Source organism: Lepisma saccharinum, chromosome 8 (genome assembly GCF_977018435.1).
Source record: "Lepisma saccharinum chromosome 8, izLepSacc3.1, whole genome shotgun sequence".
Taxonomy (NCBI): Eukaryota; Metazoa; Arthropoda; class Insecta; order Zygentoma; family Lepismatidae; genus Lepisma; species Lepisma saccharinum.
In genome coordinates this window covers 79,828,463-79,848,374 of record NC_139236.1, presented here as the reverse complement: position 1 = coordinate 79,848,374, position 19,912 = coordinate 79,828,463, and the positions used below count along the sequence as shown (strand labels likewise).

At 43.2% G+C, this 19,912-nt stretch overlaps 1 protein-coding gene across 7 annotated transcripts in view; it reads left to right on the top strand.

Annotated features, from left to right (window-relative positions):
- The window catches only part of LOC145991185 (sphingomyelin phosphodiesterase), a 176,469-nt gene that overhangs the window by 98,466 nt on the left and 58,091 nt on the right, over positions 1–19,912 (top strand). The window lies entirely within an intron of this gene.

The window sequence follows — 19,912 nt, the reverse complement described above, 5'->3', positions numbered from 1 at the left end:
GACGGTCATGGGTCTCCGTGCTTTGAACTCGCTGGGCGTGTAGTACATGTCCACGCTTCCCTCGGTCACGCGTTTGTAAGCCGAGAACGCTTCGTAAAGTTTGAGGTAATCGTTTTTTGTCATATCGAGGTTGTAATTCTCGCGCGGGAACACTTCGTTGCGTCCATTTTTGAGATAAATGTTCTTGATCTTGCAGTCGTCGAACTTGCTGGAATCTTTTTCCTGATTCTTGTCCCTCCCGGTCTGAAAAAGCACTACGACGAAATCTGGCATGTCGAACTGTATGTTGTTGAACTGCGTCGTCACGTCGAATTCCATGTGACTTCCCGATGCCATCTTCTGTACGCACTGGTAACCGTGAAAATGAATCGGCACCTGCGGACTTTTCAAGATCTCCGCTTTGTACTTGAGGGCGTAGTTCGTTTCGTATTCCACCACCGGCATTCTCAATTCCATGCTCCGGATGACGCATTTCGCCGCTTCGGGTAAAGTGTTGGCTATCGGCGTGGTGCCGTCCGGACCCAAAGTAGCGTATCGCATCAGTGCGTCGTTGTCGTTGGCCGCTCTTCGAAACGTGATCCTCAGTCCTCCCTTCCACATGATCTCCTTGTAGTCCGAGAAGAAACCAGGCAGCAGACGCATGGGAAAAGCACCGTGTGACTTCTCGTCGATATTTTGGCCCCGGCTTCGAATCCCCCGGCCTGGTAGTACGCTGCGTCCGTTTTGGATAATTTCAATGTTCCCACTGCCGTCGACGTGATGCCTGGATAATCTATTCTGTCGATGACGGTACCGTGTTTCCTCACCTCCACCTGCGAGAACAGGTGAGGCACGAAGTTGTCCACGAGTATCAAGTTTGCTGCTGCAGGAAACGCGTCTCCGCTTTCTTTCTTCACCACGTCGAATTGAAGGTAGAGGTCCGCTCTGTGAGGATGAACGAACCCGTCGCCTACGTCCACGTCGTATTCGATCTCCCTGTTTGCTTCGTTCAGATTGGCGAACGTGCGACGGTTGGGAGGGAAAGATTGCAATTCGTAACTTTCGATTTGCTCCATTTTACATGTATGGTTATTTATTATACGTTGATCTCCACGATGGCCGTCGTAGTGGCACCTGCGAAATCCACCACGTCTCCTTTCTCGTTCGTCACCACCAACTCTATGTCGTCTATGCGGTTGCGGCATACTGGAAAATAGATCGGCGAAGAGGGCGTGTAGATGATCGGTTCCATGAACTCGGAACTTGGTTTGAAAGTGGCTATGATTCCCGTCTGCTTGTGACTTCCTAACAATCCGTCCGAAGATTTCGTGATCATACCTTCGGCCACGTTACAGTGTACGTTCAGAGTTTCTATGGCCAAGAATTTAGGAATGTTGGTTGCTACGTGCTTGATGCCAGCTTCGAGTTTTGTGTTATTCTCGAAACCTAAAAGTTCTCCCATGGTGCCCAGGTCCACGGTCTCCGTCGCGGATAGGATTTCCACTCTGTGAGTGACCGAATTTTGAGAAAGGTATGTGCCTTTGGGTAATTGAGCTTGCAAAGTGGAAAGATTGTATTGTCCTGGCGTGACGACGATGTGTTCGCTTCCGACGCTAATTTTGTTGTTGTGCTGCGTGACGTTAGGTATGAGGTACATGCTGTAGAATGCACGCAGAGCCACGGATTTAGGATAGACGATGTCGTCGTGCAGCGTGAGTTTCAAGATTGAAGATTCGCTCGTGAGATGGAACACGCCCATCCTAGTGATGCTGTTTGAGGTTCCACAATGCTTTCTGGAAATCCTTGATCGTAGGGTTATTTATTTTAGAGAGAAACGCGAGCACGGAGAGGCAGAGATGGCCGCAGTTCACGTCTCCGAAATTTTGAATGCGTTCGTCGTTGTAGTATATAGAGGTTTTGTTCGTTTTCAGATAATAAATTAAATTTGTAGGTGGAACACCTCCGAAAGAATCGAAAACGAATGCTTTATCATTGTCATTTTTGTGGTAACATATCCAATGCGTGCCTGGATTTTCTTGACCGTCCAAGTTGACTACTCCGCATTCTCTTTTTCTAACGCTTGAAGGTAACGAGTCGGACATGAAAACTCCTCTGAAGTGTTTGATTTGTAACGGTTCGATCAGAGATTCAATGTCTCGGTTGGTGAGTGCTGTTGTTTCTTTTTTTTAAACTTTCTCATCACGCCCTTCCCCTTTTTCTTCTCCATGGCCAGGTTGTGACGTTTCTGTTCTTCCAATTCTGCTTTGTTCTTCTTCGAGTCGATGACGGTTTTCGCGATAGCGGCACTTCCGCCGGCCAAACTTCCAACGGCCCCCAATGCTGCCAGGATGGCCGGGATGCTGAATATGAAACCTCCGATCTTTTGCTGTTTCCGCGAACGCTGCAATCTTTTCAATGGAGGTGTGCTGAGCAGCAATTTCATTCCGTGTCCTTTCGACAAGCAAGAACGTTTCTTCTCGCGTTGTTTCTTGGTGAGTAACCCATCGAGGGCACCTAGATTTTTCAGATTGGAGTATGGTATCTGGTACACGACACTCTTGGGCTTCATGTTGATGCTCTATGTGTTATTTTCACGGTATGTTATTTATATATATTCAGAGATTTTTTCTTGTGTAGTTTTTTTACGGTATGTTATTTATATACCCCACCCCAATTTTTGTTTCGTGTTCATGGCGATGGTGGTACCCAGTGCGGCGACCCGTTCACCCAGCGATGCGTCTCTGCTTACGAACCTTTCGAAAGCTGCGTGCTCTAATTTTATGTCTGCTTCGTGACGTGCGTCCAGATCCGTCTGCGTGGTGTTGTAGGCGATGTCGTGATCTTTGCATGCCGCGTCCAACGGATTCACACCGTTGTCTCCTCTCTCCAATCTTTTCTCGAGTTTGGTACCCGGTCCGCAGTACTGGTAGCCAGGTAGATGCATCTCGAAAGGTAACTTGTTGATGATGTCGTTCACGAGTCCCTTTCCTTCGGCCACGTTCCAAAATTTCGGAGGCAGCGTGTTGATGATTTTGATCAGGTAACCTATGCCCTTGTCGTCGTTCACGATGAAGTTGGAAAGTTTTGTGCTGATCATGTCCACTATGCCAACCTTCTCGTTGTAGAAATTACGGTTGCCTGCATTCTCTTCGCCGGCTATCACCAACAATCGGTCCACGAGTTTCCTAACGTCGTCCACCCAAACGAATTCTTTGGGTAACGTGTTGTAGCGTTTGACGCCGCTGCCTGTTTTGACCTGGTTCCAAATCGGTTTGATGAGATTCCTGTACTTCTCGCCGCTGCTCGATTTCACCCTATTCTGCGAGGCGTCGTTGTTCTGGTACAAGGCATCCGTCATGATCAGAATTTCCTTGTAACTTTGGTAATCTTCGTCGGTGTAATCTTTCGGCTGCTTTTTGGCGACAAGTTCCCACAGTCCCACCGTACCCGGATACCTGTTCCAACTATCCTTGTCGCCTAAATTAATTTTAATATCGTTACCTTCGAAGGTCACCTTCGATTTCCCAATCTTCCACACCACACCGCCGCCTTCGCTGGTTTCCATGCTGGGATACAATCCGAACACTTCATCCTTGTCGAATTTCCCCGTGCTCAGGTAGTCTCGTGCCAAAGGTCCCAACTCGATTTTATCCGAAGACGTGCTGCCTATGGCTCGACGTCGCGCCGGTGCATCCTTCAGTTCGAACGGCGTCGAAGGAATGCTCGAAATAGGTGTGGGTACGGCGTAACTTTTAGCTGCGAGCGGTACGAGTTCGTTGATCAAATTTTTATTTTGTTCCGTGACACTTTTAATTTCTTTACCTAGACTGCTGATGGCATCGATCACAGGTTGATCCTGACGTTTCTTCTCTTCGTAGAATCCGCGATTCTCGGATTTCCAACCTTTGAAGCGTTTCGCGAGGTAATCGCGAAGCTTGAGATTTTCGTCCTCAATTTTTCGTTTCGTCATGACGTTATTTATACACGTCGTTTCTCACAACGTTGCAACGTTTAGAAAATCGTTGATTTTGTTTCTGTATTTTCCGTCGTTGGGTTTCCTCGTCATGTCGATCGTCGCGAATCCGAAATCGTCACCGTTCCAGCAAGTAGAGCAGCAGCCTTCCGAAAATTGATTGTAGTTCATGTCTCCGCCCACGTAGTCATCGTACGCGTGCTTGAGGTTGGTGTGATCTTGACGAAACAAACATATGAAATTAGCGTTGTCGCGTACGAACTGTTTTGGAATTTTGGAAAACGTTTGAGCTAGGTAAAAGCAATCCATTCCTTTGTGACGACCTTGCGTGAAAAAGTTGCGAATTTTATTTTGATTTTCCAGGATGGCGTCGTCGAACACAACAACTGAATTTTCACGACAATCGTTGAGTGGTTTTATTTCCGAGGCGAACGTTGCAATGTCCAGACCATCGTACATTTCATCAGTTGCTGGTATTTGGATTGCTCCAAACTTTTCGAGAACACGTACAGGTACCTGTTCTTCCAATCTAACCAATTCGGTGCGAGGAGAAAATTGTCCACGAGCAGTGTCGTTTTCCCACACCCCGAAGGACCTACGATCAGACAGCGGATGCTGTCGGGAAGCAACTTGCCGTTCTTTTTTTTTCTCGTTTGACTTTCCGGATCCGGTAGACGCTTCACCACGTTCCACGTACTCACAAGATCACTTCGTCCGCGTCGATCCAACTCTTTTCCGGAAGTCCCAGCCATTTGACAAACAGTTTGTCACCTTTCCTACGCAATACTTTCTCGATGAGGTACGTGTCGGGGTGTTTTGTTTTAGAGAGTTCCTCTTCGTAAAATCTTCCTTTCAAAATCTCGCCGCTACTATCTTTTATTATATACGTGTGTCGGTTTCCGGGTAGAACTCGAACCACCGTAAAAAGTTCCGTGCTCCAATTTTTTGTGAATCCCTTCTCGAAGGTGCGTTTGAATTTGCTGATCCTCACCTGGTCTCCAATTTTGTATTTAGCTTTTTTTGTCGTGGGTGTGTACTTTGGACAGTAAACTGTAGAAATTAAACGCTGCTCGTCGGACTTGGTAACGTCGGCTGGCTTCATGTCTATTGTTCTGTGTACCGTATCATTATAGGTGTCGACGAGTTCCGGCAGGATGTCGACCCATTTGTAATTTCCCCGAAGCGTGAATTGTTTCCACATGTGTGTTTTCAAGGTTCGATTGAATCTTTCCACAATGCTGGCTTTGATGTGACTGAAGGTCGAATAATGTTGAATCTTGTGTTTTTGAATAAATTTTTGGAATACAGCGTTATAAAATTCCTTCCCCTTGTCTGTTTGCAGAAACCGTGGTCGTCTGCCACCGCTTTCGCGAAAAATTGTCTTGAATGCTTCCGTGACGCATGTTCCCGTTTTGGCTTTCAAGGGTAGAGCCCATGCGAATTTCGAAAACGTGTCTATGACGGTGAGAAGGTACTTGTTGCCCTTGTTCAATTTATGTATGTTTTTCAAATTGCCGCTACTCATCTCCACGAGGTCACTTTGCCAGAGGTCATCGATGCCCTTGGTTACCACAGCCAAACGTTCGTAGTTGCGGCGTGCAGGTTTATGCAATTCTTCGACGATGGCTTGCCTAGACATTTTTTTGTTTAGAGATTACGTTTCAAGAGAAGCACAAGCGTGATGGGATTCAAAGAGGGTGGCACTTCGCTCGTGTTTTGAATGATCAGCTTATCGCCGGCACTCACGTCGAAAACGGTAAGATCTTCGTCTTCGTGTATTTCATATATGTTGCGCGTTTCGTTCCAACGTGCCAGAGGAATGTTTCCTGCTTTCTGGACACCACGATTCGATATCAAGGTCATGGTGGGAACGCTAGCTTTTCTACCGTGAGACCAGTACGAAAATTCGTTTATCTGAATCGTGCCATCGAGGAGAAACTTGTAGTACGGATGATAAGGATGTAACATGTACAGTTTGTTACCTTCGACGAACGTAGAGATTCTCTGTTGATTGGGTATGCTGTTGATTTCGATGGCTTGCAGAGAATGCAGTTTAGCGAATTTAGTGTCGACGCCGAGCAGATTACTGTGAACTTGTCCGAGTTTATTTTCGATGGGCAGCAAATGCTCGACTATGGTATCCGTTACGGCAGAAAACGACGGTTTGATTTTCACTTCCACGTTCAACTGCTTGTAGTTTTCGTTGAGTTCTTGCAACTTGGCACCGAAAGAGGCCAGCGTCGATTCCTGCGTGGATTCCAGCACTCCAACTTGATCTCTGATGTTGACGACAATGTTCTGAAGGTTCTCGACTTGATTCAATTTCGAGCTCTTCTCGGTAAGATCGTTCACGATCCTTCGCATCTCTGTAAACTGCGTGTGAAGGTCGGCGACGCTCTGCGAAGTGGGCAGCGTCGACACCAGCGAACTAATTTCGTCTCGAATCTGTTCCACGTTCGCCGTTTCCGTTTCTAGTCGTTTCAGCATTCGAGATATGTTTCTTTTCAAAGCGTGCAATTCTTTGGAGGTGGGGAGATTGGCCACCCTACTCTCGAGATCGCTCAATGAACTTTTTATGTCGTTCGAATCGGATAGTGCCGTCACCGCCGTTTTCAATTTTTCCAAATCTTCGCTCGAAGGCACGCTCGTCCGTAACGATTCCAAGTCACCCTGTATGTTGTCGAGTACGTGATGAAAATGAGCGAGATTCGTTTCGACGTTCAAATTTTCTAAATATTCGATCTTCTGCTGAACCGTGCTCAACGTGTCTTGAATGCTCGTCAACGCTCTTGCTTCAGCGTGAATATTTTTAATTTCTTCGTTGATCAATTCCAAGGACGCCTGAAGCGTAGCGATGGTGGTTTGAATGTGTTCGAAATCTTGATAGGCCTCCAATTGAATTTTTATGTTCGCGACGCTTTTACCGATGACCTGCAGTTCGTCCGACGATGGTAGGTTCGTCATTGTATCTTCCAAAGTCTGCGACTTGGATTTAATTTCTTCCAACGTGCTGGTGAATTCTTCTTGTAATTTGGAAACAACGACATGTAAGCGTTCTGCGTCTATATCGTTCACGACGGTTTGAAGTTCAGAGAAATTCTTTTCTATTGCGGAAGTTCGTTCTTCGATTTCGAGTTTCAATTTTTCCAAATCTTCATTTTTCGATTGAAATTGCTGTAATTTGGCCAAATCATTTTGAAGCGAATCCACGCTCAACTGTATATTTTGAACGTTGTCGTAAGAAGGTACGTCGACATAATTTTTTATCAGCGTCTTCAGTTCGGAATCGATTTTCAGAATGGGGTCGAGACATTGCGTTTGGAGCGTAGCGATTTCCGACTCTAAACTTTTGTTTAAGGTCTCCTGCAAAGCAATCAAATCGGTCCTCAACTTCTTAACTCGAATGTCCAACATGAGAATCTCTTCTGCGTGGTCTACACGCTTGGTGTTGCCGAAAATGTCGTTAGGCATTTTTGGTTAACGGTTATTTATAATAGGATAAACGATTCGTAATTCTACAAAGAGAGGAATGAGTTTGTCGTAATCTCCGAGAAGTTCCATATAAAAATAATCTCCTGCAGAAACATCGTACGTAATGTTAGAAAGCATCTTGTCGTGCTTGATTCGAAAAATATTCTTGCCGGTAGAAATTTTGATTTCGCCTGCGTTTTCCGGATTCACGGTGATTTGAAGTTTCCCGTCGATCGGAATTTCGTAGAAATGTAAATTGTTATTAAAAACATAAAACATCTTGCCCACATCGTCATTCAGTTTCGTCCAAATGCTGTTGAGGTGAATGATCAACAGACCGTTGAGTTTAGGTAACACGGAAGGTAAGACTTCATGATCTGGTATGGTTTCCATAATGATCTGTTTTTTGAAACCGAACAAATTCATAGGCATGCTGGTTATTTAAGAATACGGTCAAAGTTTTTTGTAATGACAGTCAAAATGTTTTTTTTTTTGTTTTGTTTTGTTTTTATGAATCTTTTGTTGAAGATGGACATATGTTGCAGGTTTTGCTTTTTGCTAAGCGATAGTGCCCCCACGACAATGTGTGAATACCACACTCGAGGACGTACTTCTTATCGTCATTAGGATCCAGCGCAATTTTTCTAACTTTGTTTGTGGTCAACACATGGTCGACGCTCTGGATGCGCTGTTCTGCTCTTAGAACCGACGACCTGGTCTTGAGGCAATCGACGAAGTCCTCGAATGTGAGATGCTTCCGAACCACCTGTCTGCCGACACCCTTGGCCTTCTTGGTAACGCTGCCCTCGGCTTTGATGGCATAGGCCTTGGCGCGAGGACCTGCAAACTCGAGACTTAAATCACTTTTCTTCTCGTCTTTGAGTTTGCCAGGCACCAGGCAGTTGCGAGCCAGGATGTCGTATCGGTTCGGCTGGGGATAGTTTGAGGTGTCGAAGAGGTCAACCAAAGATGGAACCGTGGCCATATCCTTGTACGCGTCGGCTGTGCGAACGTGGTACACCAAGCTGTCCGTGTCCGTGTAGAGTAGGCTAATATTGTCGTTATAGTGCTGGCGTAGTATCCCATAATATATTTGAAACATGTGCAGCTTGCTCAGGTCTAATACTGAGGCGCCAACATAAATTGGCTTGTTGAGCTTCACCTCGCTCTTCCTCATATGCACCAGAGCAAGCTGTTCGTTATAAATAGTCCCCGATTTGAATAACGGGTTTGCTACGAGCCTGCGACATTGTGCTTTGTTTGATATTAGCCTCACATCTACACGATTCCGTACATTCTCCATGGTTTTCCCGAACACCGCATTGTTCATAAGCTTGAAGAAATCCTTATCAAGCTCGGACGTGGCTGCGGTGCGGTGTTTGGTGTTGACTTCAATATATGGACGCAACCACGGAGAATGCTCGAACTTGAGGATGCGGTGAACTGCGTGGACCGTGACCCCTTGCTGCATCAACCACCGGAGATTCTGGTAGTGTAGGACGTAATTCTTCTTGGGCTCGAAATCCATGATGAGCTTCTTCTGGTTGGAATTGGGTGGACACTTGAACTCGGGTGCAGGGGGGAGATCGCTGAACAAATCCTGCAGCTTCTCGGAGAATTGCAGATCAACCTCGGCGAAGAACCCATGTTCTGAATCGTCGAAGCTTTCAATGTTAAAGTTGGAGGGGTCGGCCCACTCGAACCCTCTAAAGGGAAGTGGCTGCATCATGGAGTGTCCGTACAAAGTTATTCACGTCCGTGTGCATGATGTAGCTGGACGGTTGTGAGGGGTCGTAGCCAGTAGCCATGTGATGGTTGTTGGCGCGCGCGTACCGTTGCGACACCTGGACCATTCCACCCCGGATGCCGCGTTCCACAAACAGCACCATGTCATAATCGGAAAGAAGCTCCAGCTCGATCTTCGTCACCAGAAACATGGCTGACCACGCCAGTCCGGGGAGACTATAGAAGTAGGCGGGGTCCAGCTGGTAGATTTTTATTGCGGTCGCACGGAACGTCTGGAACACGTCGGCGAGGAGCGTCACATCAAGTCTGAGGTAGGCGTCGTGGTAGTCTCCGAGAGTTCGACAGCCCAGCTCGCGCCACATGGACTGGGCATGGTGATATTCTTCGTCGGTGATGTTCGAGCCTCGTAGCTGACTGTAGAACTTCGCCTGGGGAGGTAGCGACGTCTCCGTGAACTTGGAAGGGTCTGTGATGTATTCGTAGGGATAGACCCCCTTACGCTTGAAGAGGCCGGCGTCCAAGTTCGGAAAGTTTGCAGAAGTGATGAGCATTTGCTCGTCGCTAAGCTTCCCCGCGAGAGCATCGAGGCTTGCCGGGAGGAACCTCAGGGAGTCGAGGAAGCGAAGCTCGACGGTAGAGCGTGATCCCGGGATCGACACTCGTTTGCTCACACTGATGTAACGCTCCTCGTTCTGGGCGAGAACGTTGATTCTCTTGTTGTCGTATCCAAGATGCTTGATCAGGTGGTGGAAGTCGTATCCCGAGCCATTGTGAAAAAACACAGGGATGAAGCGCGGGTCCCGGGCGCGTATTTCACATGTGCACATTGAAATAGAGATTGGGGGCGTGGTTTTGTGTATGAATGCTCCCTATTGGCTAGCAGGTTGCCTCAATGATACAGGATAGGGCACTGGCATTTATTTCATTGACTTGTGCGAACACTTTCTGTAAACGACAGACTACAAGCAGAACAATCTAGTGGGAAAAATACAACGCAATCGGATAGTAATCAATACTCGAAAAGCGAATAGACTTTCTTATTGGAAATAAAAGAGGCAATAATTTTTAAAATGTTGCGTTGGATGAAAATTCTTATACAATTATTTAATATATTGGGTCATTTTTCGCTTTTCGTCAGATGCAAACAAGGAACATTTTTAATTCTTACTTTAACAATCTGTCAAAACCTTGAGTAGCGCCAAAACCTTAATTTCGACTATATAAGCGCGATGCTATTTGTTTTGTAAAAAAGTTGTTACAAACCAGATATTACATACTGGAATCAAGAACACAAGATGAAAAGATAGGAGTTTCAAAAAAGAAAAGTAGATGGCAGCACAAGGTGAAGGAATATAAATAAATCGCTGGAGGATATAAGTATGGATTTAGTGAAAGTGAACTACAATAGAAAGATGTAGAAAGGATCAAAGCAATGTATAAAAAGTAGAAAATAGATGGAAAAGGAAAATATAAGTGGTTTACATCAATGAACAAGTTCAAGCCTGTAGTTAATTGTTAAGCACGCCATAGAAGTGCTCAATAAAGATAAAATAGACCAACCAACCAGAAACTTCTCCATTACAAGCCACGCCCCCAATCTCTATTTCAATGTGCATATGTGAAATACGCGTCCCGGGCCATGAGGTTGCAATCGTTGCACCATGGACCAACATACCTACCGTTAAAGTGATCGTGGTGTTGGACTTTACGGTTGTTGGCGGTGTACTCCTTGACGCAGACAGGGCAAGCGATGGCCTCGTCGTGTCTACGTTGATCGTCGGGGGACAGTGGGAGCATAGGCTTGAGGGCCAACAGTACCTTCCCTATCTCGATGGCCTCGACAACCATCCTCTCGAGGAAGTGTTTGGCTGCGTCGGGACCGCGATACACGTAGGGCTCGGGGGCGATGTGCTGGTCACGTCGCACCACAACGTATGCGAAACTGGATGCCTCGTGGAGTTGGTAAGGGGTGGTGGAGGAAACTTCGGGATCAGGATCGCAAGTGGACAGGGGTTTGAGGAAGGCCTCGAAATCTGCGATGATGATAGCGGGGTGCTCCACCATGGCACCGTGCATGCGGAAACGCTCCACGGCACCAGGTTTAGGCAAGACTGCCACCCCAGGCTCGTTGGCATCGCAATAAAGTTTGTGGCGAGCGAGCTTCTCGGCAGCGATGTTGGGACCTCTGATGCGCTGGTAATCTTGCTGTTCTCGATTATCAAAAGTTGACATGCACCTTCGACAAACTTCTATGCTACCATGATGCTTGCTTTTTTGGCTCGACACCAACCGGGAGAGGGAACGGATAAGGGTGTAGTGGTGATGGGTCTCGTCCTTGATGAGCAGAAGGTGAATTTCCTGCGCACCATCGTCCTCTACGTCGCTCACCTGGATGGGGTACACCACATTTTTGTCAGTGAGGCCATAAACGTTGATAGCCAACCGCGCACGAGCCTCGAACTTTTGAATGTCCGGGACCTCTACGGGATAGTCGATCCCAACCATCGCAACTTCCAGCTCTGACTCGTAGGGTAGGTAGTGGTTAACTCGATGTGGTTGGTTTTTCCGGTGGACGGGGTGCAAAGCTGCCAGAACACACCATACGAAGCACTTGGCGTCACTGTTCTGAATGTTCAGGACGGCCTTCTTTGCCGCGATGGAAGGTGGTAAGGGGACGTAGCTGGAGGCGGAGAGAGGCGTAAACTTGCAAAGTTTGACGCACAGTTCGTGAGGCCCCCCACACAGCGAACCCCCCGAGCCCTCAGCTTCATGTTCTTCTTGTTTCGCCACCAGCTCCTCGGCAAACTTGTTGTAGATGACCTCGAGGTTGTCGACATCCGCCAGATGCAGCGTCTTCGCCTTGGTGTTGTGGCAGAAGCTGTAAATTTCATCAGACGGCTTCTTGTACTGGCAACGTAGCGATGCGTAGAATTTGGTGGAGTGCGTTGCAAGCGCATCACCGAGGATGGAAATTATCTCTGCTCGCTTCTCCTCCAAAAAGCTACGCACGTCGCATGAGCCCTCCGAAGTGATGACAAAATCCTCTAACAAACGCTCGAAAGCAGTCCGGTTCGCTTTCGCCACAGGCTTGACACGTTTGGCGGATGGTGCATTGATGGAGGCTGCTTCTGCTTTCCTCTTGGTGGAGCTGGTCGACGGTTGTGGAACAGGTGTTCCGACGACAATTTTGCATGATGTTATATGCCTTTTTAAATTATTAATGGTAATATGTATACCGCACCTGGGACATGGTTCGGTGGCAGCCAAATGCTTGCCTAGCACGGAGGTACGACAATGTCTTGCAAAATTTCTGCTTGATATGCTTATTTTGCACACAGGGCAACTTTTCATGGAGCGCATTTTTTTGGGGGGGTATGTTTATTTATATGTGATCTGTTGGTGGTAGAGTGTTTACAAAAAAAATGCCTTACGAGAAAAATTTTGTTTTCCTCAAATATGTGCTTTAATAAACCCTGTAAAAAAATTTAAAAAAATATATAAGAAAAATATGATTGTAGATAGAAAAAAAAGCACAATAAATATTGTATGCATGTGTAATTCTATTTAGTTTATTTTTTGCTAGACACGAATCTTCTTCAGATTTTATTGCCCATTAGTATATTTTTCTACCAATCTAGTAGAGGTATGAAACTATGAAAATGTACTTGTTTATATATATTCTATTGTTTCGGCTGATATAATAGCAAATATATATATATATATATAGCTATTTTGAAATTCTAAAATTTTCAGGTATACTTATTTTTACATGCAAACATACATCATAAAAAATTACACAATCGTATTTTTTTTCCATACACATTTTTTATTTTCAGAAAACAAAGTTATTTTCGATTTTTTTAAATCAAACAATAAACATTATTTGTGTTTATAGTATTTGTCGGGCAATAGCAGATAAAACAAGAATGGGTTTTCTACGACCCATAGTTTACGAGTTACAAAACAACTTAGAAATTACATCTTGAAATTTAAATTTAAAATAACTTGGAAACAGTAAGCACTAATCATTATGTTTCCAATAGGTTGTAGAGTACATTCAATTTTTTATCAAATATCATTAAAATTTTCAAATTAGAGTAAAAACTAAGCCGGCAAATCAAGTTTCTCAAAAAATAAAAAAATTGTATTTCCAAAACTTGAGGGGGTGGAATCGATTTTATTTGCTAGTCGAATAGTTTTCGTCGAATCCTATCCAACAAACCTAAAATCATCATCCTAGCTCAATTAGGAGCCGAGAAAATCAATGTCTTGGAAAACGTCTTAAGATTTTTGTCTTAAGAAAATTTTCTTGACAGACCGGAAGTAACATCTTGAGATACCGGAAGTCGACTTTCTTAAAGATTAAGATATTTGTCTTAAGACGTTTTCCAAGACATTGATTTTCTCGACTCCTAATTGAGCTAGAACCATGTAACTTTGGTCTATGTATATACCAGTACTTGCCCGACCCTGTGGCCGAGTGGTTAACACATCACGCTACGACGCCAAGAGTCCCGGGTTCAAATCCCGGTCGGGTATGGTTGTTTGTGAATATCCATTTTCATCAATTTCATCACTCATCCCCATCTTCGCAAATTAGCCAAGAGGCACAAAACGCGAAGTTAAAATAAACTAAATCAATCAATCAATCAATCATTAAGTTCCGTGTTGCAATCATGAAATTAAATTTTAATTAACTTTTTTTTCTATCCATCTCTCAAATCTATATAGCCTGTTCATATTTGGCATGTCGACCATTTTGTTTACGTAGCAAAAAAATCTCAAGCCATTTTTTTTGCGAATGCTCGTTGTAGCCATAAGTATATTTGGATATAATTGCCGGATTTTATTTAACTTTAGGTTTAAAAATCAATAAGCGTGCATAAAAAAAAACTAAATATTTTAAATAAATAAGATTCAAATAACTATGTACTTCCACTAGCCTTTGCGATGGCGCAGCGATAGCATTGTAATCAAGGGTTCGATACCTGCACAAGTGGTTCTTGAAACTGTAGGTCCAGTCCCGATTAGCCTTACTGTGCATAAAGTAGACTTAAAACATCAAATCAATCAGTACTTCCACTAGCCTCTGCGATGGCACAGCAATAGCCTTGTAATCAAGGGTTCGATACCTGCACAAGTGGTTCTTGAAACTGTAGGTCCAGTCCCGATTAGCCTTACTGTGCATAAAGTAGACTTAAAACATCAAATCAATCAATCAATCAGTACTTCCACTAGATATCAAAAACACGCAACTCTCCTCCATTTTTTCTTGCGTTCCTCTAACAATTTAACACATTTTATTTTTTTTTAAATATGCCCCGCCCACATATTTCCTACCTACCAACAACAGCACACGGAAAAAAAAAATATTCCAGCTACCAAAATGCATGCTTCAAATATATCAAAGCAGAGAGAGACATGAAACATCTTCTATATTCTCTCTTTTTTTTTTGCATGTTTTGTGAGTATATTTTCTTCCACAATACATAAGAGCTATTTGGTTTTCAAGAAGTTATACCTTCCTTCCGCAATCTCTTATATCTGTTTGGCTAGTTTCAAAAATCAACTCACAAAAACAAAGCCATACTTATAAATCAAAGCCAACTCATGCAAGCTAAGAAACAAAGTTACTTACTTTTGGAAAATACTGCAGAAATGCTCTTCACTAACATTCAAAATAAAACAGAACTTTCTACACCAGTGCTTTAGGTTTTATACGGTTTTCTAATGAGGTCAAAAATGAAATATTAGCCATGCAAGGTAATATTGCATACAATACACATGTTATCTGTAGGGCAGGAAGTTAACATCAGCTCTGGCAATTGTTGAGAAATAGTGACATCAGTTAGCAGCATAGGTAGCAGTGGCCCCAAGGCCAACATATTGTTAAATTTGTTAACTTCCTGCCCTACAGATAATATCATGTGTATTGTATACGTCAGTAGGGCAGGAAGTTACTTCCGTCGTCTCAAGGCCTATGTATTGTTAAATTTGTTAACAACCTGCTGTACAGATAGCATCATGTGTATTGTATACGTCAGTAGGGCAGGAAGTTACTTCCATCATCCCAAGGCCTATGTATTGTTGAATTTGTATCATTGCATCAACATTGGTAGCATACGCAGAGAAGAGAGAGAACAAAATTGTAGTTTTTCTAGATGTGTTTGCGTCGCAATACAGAAATAAAAATAAGCATGTGCGCGCGTATGCGTGTGCAGCACATCGTTCCTGCGAGAGAGGTTTACATTGGTGCCCGGGACTTGGAAATAAGGCATATTCGCTCACCACTGTTGCCAGCTCTAGGTCTCTCTTTTTATCTTACAGCAATGTTGGTATCTCTATCTTTTTTTTTTAGTTGCAGGTGGGTTGCCAACACACTCTAGTTAATAATGCTACATATTATACACACACACGCACACGCATACTGTGTTGCCATCCATCCATCCATCTCTTTCTCTTTTACGGCAGTGTGTGTTTGTTGCCGGCTCTCCTTGCCCAGTGTATGTATGTTACGCCAGTATATAAATTGGCTAAACCCTTGCCAAGTAAAAAAAAGCTGTAGGTAAATATTAGCGACATTGTCAGTTGTTTAACTCTTCCCCCTCTCTCTCCTCTCTCTTTTTTTTTGTAAAAGGCTATGGCAAAAATACCAGTAGGTTGGCAAATTGCTTTATGCACTGTAAAGCAAACCTCAAGCAAGGTTGCCAGCTCCTTGCTTTAGGTTAAGTTTGACCAAAATAAAAACCTTGGTGACTTTTCGAGTAAAATGTTGGCAATACTGCGAGCACACAAGATTGCCAGCTTCTTGCTTTAGGTTAGATTAGACCAAAAAAAACCTTGGTGATTTTTTCAGGTAAGATGTTGGCCACACTGCGAGAAAATAAGACTTATGCCTTACAAAAGCAAACCATTAAAGCGAGCCTCAAGCAAAATTGCCAGCTCCTTGCTTTAGGCTAGGTTAGACCCAAAATAAAACCTTGGTGATTTTTTCGAGTAAAATATTAGCAACACTGCAAGAAAATAGAGTTTATGCCTTACAAAAACAAACCATTAAGGCAAGCCTCAAGCAAGATTGCCAGCTCCTTGCTTTAGGCTACGTTAGACCCAAAAAAAAACCTTGGTGATTTTTTCGAGTAAGCAGCTGGCAACACTGCGAGAAAATGAGGCTCATGCCTTACGAGAGAAATCCATTAAGGCGAGCCTCACCGAGCCTCACTTGATGTTGCACAACTCCCCCACTTCCTCTACTAATGATGATGGTGATTCTGGAGTTGGCAACCTGATTTCTTGTGAGTTGGCAACCTGATTTCTTGTGAGTTGGCAACCTGATTTTCTTGTGAGTTGGCAACCTGATTTTCTTGTGAGTTGGTAACCTGATTTCCTATGAGTTGGTAACCTGATTTCCTATGAGTTGGTAACCTGATTTCCTATGAGTTGGTAACCTGATTTCCTATGAGTTGGCAACCTGATTTCCTATGAGTTGGCAACCTGATTTCCTATGAGTTGGCAACCTGATTTCCTATGAGTTGGCAACCTGATTTCTTAGTTGTTGGTAAACTTATTTCTATTCACAGCCTAGGACCACGTGACATAGTGAGATAGCCCAGATCTTGGTCTCAGTATACGCCACTGGCATCACAGGGAACAGCAGCTAATAAAATTACCCTTTGATTGAGATTCTGTGTACCAGAATTAGCAGTTTACCGTGTTACTAGAGTCAACGTATTTGTGCAGCAAAACGGTCGAAAGTCATAAATCGATACATGTCCAACCGTAGATATCTCAGGAGTAAATAAACATACAGAAAATAAATAAAATATTAATGTAATTCTACAAAATACCTCCAGAGTTTTGGTCTTTGTTGTACATCGTATTTTTCGTTTTACCAACGCTTTTCCACGTCTCTAGGTTAATAGGCGATGATGACAATGGAAGATGACTTTTGCCCGGTCTTCAGCCATCACGTCCGTGCGTGTCGCTTCCTTCAACGTATAATTTTCCTGCAATTTCTTTTCAAGGTGCCCCGTTTTCCCATCTTCTCATAATCTACTCAAGAAATGTCCTACAAAGCCAAACAGCACACCAGAAGAATATGCGTACATGTTATTTACATTTCTTTGGTGGTCGTTTTCCATTTAAATTTTCGGAGCAAAGAACGACAAAATTTTCACTATTGTTCTTGTTTGCTGTAAATGATTTATTTCAGGTTTCACTGTAGAATTTACTTGATTCGGCAGGTTCAGTTGAAATAATTTAAATTGGTTTAAACATCGTGGCAACAGTTGCTATGGGACTCTATGTGCTGGAATGGGGAGGGGGGAGCATAGCCCTCCCTGGAAAATGAAAGTTAACCAAAAGTTACATATTTCACACACATAATTTCATTTCAGCCACAATAATATATGTTAATGATTGTATGAACATGATAAATTCAGATTGAAGCAATGTTTTTTTGAGCGGACAACACCATTATGTGGGAAAATGTGCCTCGTTTGCCCCCCGTGGAAAAATATCTTGCTTGCCCTTCCATGGAAAATAACCAAGCGTCGCTTGGTAGGCCTTGTCCTTCAAGGAGCTGTTGGCGCTATACGGAGTTTTTAGTTTTCGTTTTTCATTACTAACAGGTAGGGACATTGAATTTTCGCGATGCGCGAAATCGGGAAATGTGAAAAAAAGATGCAATTTTGAACATTCTGCACGTAACTACACCCCCAATGATGAAATATGCATGAGTTTTATTCGCGAAGTAATGCGAAATGTGTGCTTTTCCACGAAATGAACGCTTTTTCGCGAAATAACCGTGAAATATCTTCAAATTAAGTAGAAAACACGCAAAAACCGGCAATCGAGGTTGTGCGCGCAAACTGTCGATTTGTAACGAAACGTTTGCCTAAAGTTTCCTACCACTTGCATCTGAAGAACGTTTTATCTTCGATCACATCAGGAAGACGCTGCAAATTGGGATTTCCCATGCACATAATCTTAGTTCGAAAACTAAGTTTCCTGTTTGCTTTTTGGTTGGACAGCTAAGTACTTGTGTATGTGTACAGTATATAAAAATGAAGTAGTTTATCAATTTATAGCTCTCTTGTATGTTGTTTCCTCTCAAGATGAAAAAGTGTGTGCCAATTTTTTTTTTTCCATCGCTGGTATATACCGCTGATCTAACATTTTATTTACCGCTCTCCTCAGTTTTTATTTACCATAAATTTGTCTCCCTACTAACAGGAGTATATACTCTAGGTTAGCTAAGCCATCTGCGAAGCCCAAAGACTCAAATACAGGAGAAAAATCGATTAGAAAATGTGCTTAAAATTGTTCAGGTGGTGGTGGTGCTTCAGAAGTTGGCAACCTGTCCGGAATTCATCAAGAAGTTGCAAAGTAGCACAACCAGAAGTCCCATCCTTCCCCATTCTGACTACCGAGGGATAGTCTTCGTGATTCTTTGAAAGCAGTGTTGTTTCCAGCAACGGGGAATTTTGTAGCCAAATAAATCAATATACACAGGAAGGGGAAAACATCTAAAAAATGTTCATCTTCCTCTCAACAGTGATTCCAGTTACCAAAGGTTGCTGCCAGAATAAATACTGAGAGATCAGCTTTTGCAACAGTTGAGTAGGTGCATGGAAAACGGGGAATGTCAGGGATGAAAAGGGAACTGTTTCGAGCACTACGGTATTGAGATAGCCTAGGTTTTGAGCCTAGCGTACTCCACTAATGACTAAAATAGCCAGCGCCGTCACTATGGTTACAAAATCTAGAAACGTGTTCAAATTAACTTAGACCTGGAAAATCAGTACAAGATGAGGATATGACGCCATAAAATATTTCCGAATTTTATTTATGAATATTGCGTAATATGTTTGTCTCATAATGGTGTTAGAATTTTTTTCTCGATTCTCGGCCTTTTTTCGGGTTAAGGGTTGTTTTCTTGCATCTTCGAGTTGCTTTAAGATAATATTTGATAAATTGGATTTATCGATTTCTTTGTAAAATCGAACATCTAGCGTCTTTTTCTTCTATTGTTTTATTGATATACCGGTTGAAAATATTTATCAAATAGTTACTTCTAGAGCAGTGGTTCTCAAACTTCGTGAGACCGCTGCCCGGTAAATTTTGTTGTCGATACACTGATCTCGACATTTGCTCTTGAATATCTTTTCTAATTTTTTAACTTCGTACATTAATAAATATGTACCCGTGAAATTAAATATAAATAAATAATTTATGGCATAATCATACAGAGTAATACTTCGATTATGTCTAGGATTACTGACAAATATAAAATTATTTAAATTAAACCTTCAGCCACTATCGGTGAACCTCTCGTGGTCCGCATAATTGATGCCAGGGTTGAGAAACACTTCTGGAGTATAAAGTGCGTCGCTGTACAAAGCTGAAATCACAGTCCCTCATTGGATTACTAAGATATTCCTTATTGGCTATTCTTAGAAATTAAGGGGCGACCCTTTCGAAACTAATGACCTTCTATCAAGTGTTGACGTATTCAATTCAGAGTATGCCTTTCGACCTTCCACCAGAAAAATGCTTGTAAATAATATATAATAGTGCCTTCTGACTTATTTTTGTGTTATTTTTCACTTTTTTTTTATTTTCATTGTTGACAATTTCTTAGCGTAAAATGGCCATGTCTCAATAAGTATATGACAACCAAATGACAACCTCTTGTCCGCGTAGTACACCCTGAACTGCATTTTGCAAACTTACGAAGCTTTGGCG